Genomic DNA, 6,691 nt, shown 5'->3' on the forward strand with positions numbered 1-6,691 from the left:
CTAATATGGTTCGAGACTATTATCATTTTAAAAATAGAATATAAACAAGAATCTTAATTCTACATTTTCATTAGAAATGCAAATTTTTAAATAGTAAAATAGTTATAAAACATTTGTTGTGTGCGAACATTAAAGTTATTTCCCTCAGTATATGCGTTACACATGCACACACGAACAGTGTTTGGACGACCGGCAGCGTCGTTCATTCAGTAAAATATTAGTTTATTTTACTATATTGGGTAATTTATTTTTAGAATTAACTACGTGTACGCTAGTCGTTATCCTTTGCTATAATAGTATAATCGCTATTATTATTATTTTCATCTCAATTTTCTACATCAACCTTTAAAATAATAATATGTGTAATGTGTTATATTTTATTATATTTAATTTGACAACTTTTAGCTTCGATGCGAAGCTGAGAAGGTAGTGGTTTTACTATGATGTGTTTTTTTTTTTGTGTGTGTCTGTTACCACTTTTTCTCAGCTCTCACCGAACGGATTTCTTTCAACGATACGTCAAAAGTTCACAAATCGTATCTAGTCGAAGACATTATCCTCAAAAATTGAAAAACATTCCCTCGTTCCCCGTAAATGGGGGAAACATCCAAAAAAATTACAAATTTAAAAATCGTTAATTTTTGAAATTTTTAAAATTTTTTTTACTTAAAACTGCCATAACTTTTTCAAAAATGAACAAATCAATATAATTTTTTTTTTATAGATGCTTGATGTTTTCACCTATCATTTGGTATATTATTTTTATAAATTTAACCCTTTACCTGCCCACAGGAGGGGATTTAAAATGACAACTTTTTCACAAAAAATTAAGTTTTTCAACTTAACTTTTGAAAGTGTCCGGAAGGTCTGACACTTTTATATAAATCTTAAATTAAAGCTAATGTAATATAATTTAATTTGAAAAAAAAATTTGACCTCTGGACTTGTCTTCGTGGTAAAAATGGCTGCGAAATGCTATTTTCGTGTGAAAATTCTCGATTTTATTTTTTACATTTTTAACTTTATAATGCTATAACTATTTAAACTTAACTTTTGAAAGTGTTCCTAGAACTATACCTATAACTAGAGGTATTATATTTAAAGTCGCACTCCCACCACCAGCTCCCACGAGCCACTACAGCCAAAAGTACAAATAACGACAGAAAAATTTCGATAATTTTATGTATCAAACGAATCGAAACGTCCCTCTATTCGCAATACGCAATTATCTCAACAAAGATAAAATAAAGTATAAGAATATGATACAAAAAATATTTTTTGTAAAAACGTTACTATTTTAAATCCCCCTCCAGTGAGCAGAATAAGTGTTAGATTTTCAAAAAAAATTATATCAAATGAAAGTGAAATATCTAAGGTTTCAATACAAAAAAATATTATTTTTATTTGTTCATTTTTGAAAAAGTTATGGCAGTTTTAAGAGAAAAAAAAACGGTAGTACAGTGGGGTCGAGACACAGTGTGGACGAGGCATAGATGGGACAAGTATAGATGATATCTGACAGTGATTAAAATCACTATCATAAGAAACGCTTCGATGCAAATCTGTAGATAGTGTTTCATTTAGAGAAATTGGTGGATTATTCCAAAAGGAACATCAACTCTTATTTCTTTAATTATATCCTGATTAGTAGTTCTTTGATTTTAAAATATAATATATGAATAAATACTAATTATAGTTTTTAAATTTAGTATGAAATTGTGAGGCCAGCTATGATGTATGGTTAATAGTGTTGGGCGGTTGATAAGAAAGTAGAGCAGAGAATAAGTGTAGCAGAGATGAGAATGCTTAGTTGGATGAGTGGAGTGACTAGAGAAGATAGGATAAGGAACGAGCATATAAGAGGAAGTATAGGTGTTGCGTCAATCGTGGATAAGATGACAGAAAATAGACTTAGATTGTTTAGTCATGGTATGAGGAAAGAAGAATCGAAAGCTGTAAGAACAGTTATAGAAATGAATGTTGAAGGAAGAAGAGATAGAGGAAGACCAAAAAAGAGATGGAGGGATGCTATTGAATGCGATTTGAGGACAGCTGATGTGAGCGTAGAAGATGTGGGAGATCGTGTCAAGTGGAATCTTAGGATAAGGGTGGCAGACCCCAAGTAGTTGGGATTAAGGCAAAGAAAAAGAATAATAATTCCGGTGGCAATTGACATAATATGATTGTTGTTTCGGAATGTACAATTTAGCGTTTAGTTGGGTTTAAATAATATAGCGTCAAATCAATTACCTACTCTATCGGTTGTATCTCAATATACACTACACTTTAATGATACAATAAATAAATAAACTCACACATACACACATATGCATTTATAACATTGTGTCTAATGTAAGTATAACATGATAAAAAGTAACCGTAAAATGAAAAAAATGGAATATAAATTTTATTACTCATATTAAATGTAATGTAACTCGAAAAATATTTGTTTAAATGAAAAAATATAAGATTATATTTTTATTTATAATTGTCTTTTAAACAACTTTTGTGCGAAACTTTTTTTTGTAAGTTAAATATTTTTTTTTGAGAAAATTAAGAAAGCTCATATTTTTGAACTTTTGCGAGGATTTAAAAAAAAAGCTCAATTCCAATCTTGAGGACTATTAGTATGTCATTATACATATTTTAATTCAACTTTTAAAAAAACAAAATTTTTTCCGCAATTTTTCCTTTGTTGACTGGCCTAGATGTCAATTTTAAACTTGTAATTGAGCTAAAAGTTATGGTAATATATTCAATTTATTTTACTATAAACTTTCATAAATCTTTATCAAAAATTTTTCATCAACTTTAAAGAACCAAAAAAATAGGTTAAAATTGAAAATTTGGACTGATTATTTTTAACATATTAAAAATCAAATCAGTAATAATTTGAAAACAAATTTTTTTTTCTTTTAATTATTATTTTATATATATAATTAGTAATAATATAAAAAATTAGAAGTGATAGAAATAGTCTACTTGCAGATTTGAAAACAACGCGAAAAGTTGATTTAGAAAAGTATATTTTTGCTTCTGATGAAAGTTCCTTGTAGTCCAGTGCATTTTTTTATAGTAACAAACAGTTTTTATTGAAAATTATTGTATCAAGCCCTTTAAATTTTTATACACGTAAAAGTAAAGCAAAATATAACTTCTTTATTATTTTTATAATTTCTCCGTTTAAATTACAATATTAAATATCAATTTCATACTAAATTTAATAATTATAATTAGTATATATTCAAATATTATATTTTAAAATCAAAGAACTACTAATCATGATATAATTAAAGAAATAAGAGTTGATGTTGCTTTTGGAATAATCCACCAATTGCCTAATTAAAACAAAAAAAAAAAAAGTTTGTTGGGAATTTTTTCTGCTATTCTGCAAAATTACTCCTTCGTTGACTAGAATGAATCATTAAATAGAAAATTTTATGAGAATTAAAACAATGTTATTTTTAAGATTAATATGCAGTCAGAAAGTTTTATAATTATTATTTATTGTAAATTTATCAGAAAAACTCATTATTTTTTGCATTTTTATCGTAATAGAACACTTAAATAGAAATCATAGTAATCATTTCTAAGTAATTTTTGATATTTAAAAAGATTCTACTATTGAAATATCCAGAACTGAATTAATTTTAATGATTTACTTTAACTAAAAAAAAAAAAGTTAATATTTTGAATCCCTCTTGTGGGCAGGTAAAGGGTTAGATTTATAAAAAAAACCAAATGATAGATAAAGACATGCATCTAAATAAAAAAAAATATACTGATTTGGTCATTTTTGATAAAGTTATAACAATTAACAAAGTTATAAGTTTTATACACTGGACTACAAGGAACTTCCATCAGAAACAAAAATATACTATTCTAAATCAACTTTTCGCGATGTTTTAAAATGTGCAATTAGACTTTTTCTATAACTTCTAAGTTTTAATATTATTAAAAAATAGTTTTTACATATAAAAAAAAATAATTAAGAACAAAAAAAATTGTTTTAAATTAATACTGATTTGATATAATATTTAATATTAATTTGATTATTAATAAGTTAAAAATAAGGAAAATGACATATTTAACCAATTTTGTTAATCGTTTAAAGTTGATTGTTGTAAATGTTTATAAAAAAAAAAAAAAATTTATTTTACCATAACTTTTAGCTCAATTGGTAAGTTTGACATTGACATAATTAAATAGAAAATTTTATGACAATTAAAAAAATTGTATCGTTAAGATCAATATGCAGTCAGAAAGTTTTATAATTACTATTTATTGTAAATTTATCAGAAAAGCTCAATATTTTTTTGCATTTTTATGGTAATAGATAACTTAAATAGAAGTAATAGTAATAATTTCCTAGGAACTTTTGTTGTTTGTTGAAAAGATTCTATAATTGAAATATTGAGAACTTAATTAATTTTAATGATTTACTTTAACTAAATGTACCAATCAAAACAAAGTTGTTAAAAAGATTTACTCAATTGAGTTTATTATAAAATTTGATTATATTTGTAAAAATCAATTGTTAATTCAGGAGAAAAAACAATCATTTTTTTTAGAAATGATTTATATAGCAACACGTTAGAAAAAAATTTGAATATTATAGTCTAATAGTAGCACACACAAACAGAGTAATAAAATTATTAAATTACAAAGTAAAATGATTTAATTTTGTAGTTGAAACCTATCATATCAAACTTCATTCGTTAATAAATATTTTGAAAACATTAGAAATTAATGATTTTAATTGTCTTTATGGAGACGATGTAATAACTAACTGTTTAATTGATAAATTAGAATTTTTTTTTCAATTTTTGAGAGTAATATCTTCAACTAGATACGAATTGTAGTAATTTGACGTATTGTTGAAAAAAGTAGGTCAAGTTAGAGCAGAGAAAATAAATGATAGTCACAAAAAAATATCTTCTCGGCTTTGCATCGAAGCGAAAACTTAAAATATAGTAAAATAATTTTAATACGAATAAGAAATTTCTTCTTGCAAGGGGCGACTAAAGTGATGGGATCCTTGATCTTTATTGAAGTTATTGAATCTAAATGTGATAAAAATCAAACGAGTTAAAATTTATACTAACTTAAAAAGAATTAAGAAAAAATGCAAAAAATTCATTGCCATATGCGGGTTGGAACCTCGTACCCCAAGCGTGTAAAACATAAATTTTACCAACTCGGCAACCGTACGTTGCTTCCGGCGGTTGAAAAATTGGCTATTTAAGCTAGTTCAAATTTCAAAGTTATTTTTCTCGACTTAAAAGAAACAAACATATTTAAATAAGTTTAACTATCTATACTATATCAATTTTAATTTATATAATATTTATGAAAATCTGTACTCCCCTTGTCAGGTATTTTAAAATAAAATAAAATACAAAACCCAGAATTTTAACACAAAAATAGCATATTTTTGCATACGGTAGTCATTTTTACCATGAAGACAAATCCAGAGGTCAAATTTTTTTTTTTCACATTAAAGTATATTACATAAGCTTTAATTTAAGATATATTTAAAAGTGTCAGTATTTCCGGAATACTTTCAAAAATTAAATTGAAAATATCGTAGTAACAATACGCATGTTTAAAGTTTTGACCCCCCTTGTTAAAGGGGTATGATCCGATTTACAAAAAAAGCGTGCCAGATGAAAGGGGTATATAAATATTTATTATAAAAAAATAATAATATTGATCCATACATTTTTCCAAAAGTTATATAAAATATAAATTAAATAATATAACATATAAAATCGAGATTTTTTTCACGGAAATCGTACGTTTTTCTTTAACTTTGATGTCCGTTTTCACCACGAAGACAAGTCCAGAGGTCAAATTTTTTTTTTTCAAATTAAAGTATATTACATAAGCTTTAATTTAAGATATATATAAAAGTGTCAGTCTTTCCGGAACATTTTCAAAAGTTAAGTTGAAAAAGTTCTACTTTCTATACGCATTTTAAAAGGTTTGCACCCCCCCTGTATAAAGGGAAATGGTCCGATTTTAAAAAAAAGTATGTCGAATGAAAGAAGTATATATAAAGTATTTATCATTAAAGAATAAAGTTGATTCATGCATTTTTTAAAAAGTTATAGCAACATAATGTTAAAAAATGTAAAATATAATATCAAGAATTTTTTCACAAAAATAGCATATTTTTGCATACGGTAGTCATTTTCACCATGAAGACAAGTCCAGAGGTCAAATTTTTTTTTTTCAAATTAAAGTATATTACATTAGCTTTAATTTAAGGTATATATAAAAGTGTCAGTCTTTCCGGAACATTTTCAAAAGTTAAGTTGAAAAAGTTAATTTTTTGTAAAAAAGCTACCATTTTGAAACCCTTCCTGTGGGCTGTTAAAGGGTCAAATGTTCACAAAACATGATCCGATTTACAAGGTATTATTAAGGTATCTATAAAAAAAAAAATTATATTGATTCGATCATTTTTAAAAAAGTTATGGCATTTTTAAGTAAAAAAAATTGAAAAAATATCGAAAATTAGCGATTTTTAAATTTGTAATTTTTTGGGGGATTTCCCCCGTTTACGGGGAACGAGGGAATTTTTTTCAATTTTTGAGGGTAATGTCTTCGACTAGATACGATTTGTGATCTTTTGACATATTGTTCATCAAAATCGGTCCAGCGAGAGCTGAGATTGAGCGTTCACAGA

This window comes from Daktulosphaira vitifoliae, unplaced genomic scaffold (assembly GCF_025091365.1).
Source record: "Daktulosphaira vitifoliae isolate Bord-2020 unplaced genomic scaffold, ASM2509136v1 Scaffold_3, whole genome shotgun sequence".
NCBI classification, from domain to species: domain Eukaryota; kingdom Metazoa; phylum Arthropoda; class Insecta; order Hemiptera; family Phylloxeridae; genus Daktulosphaira; species Daktulosphaira vitifoliae.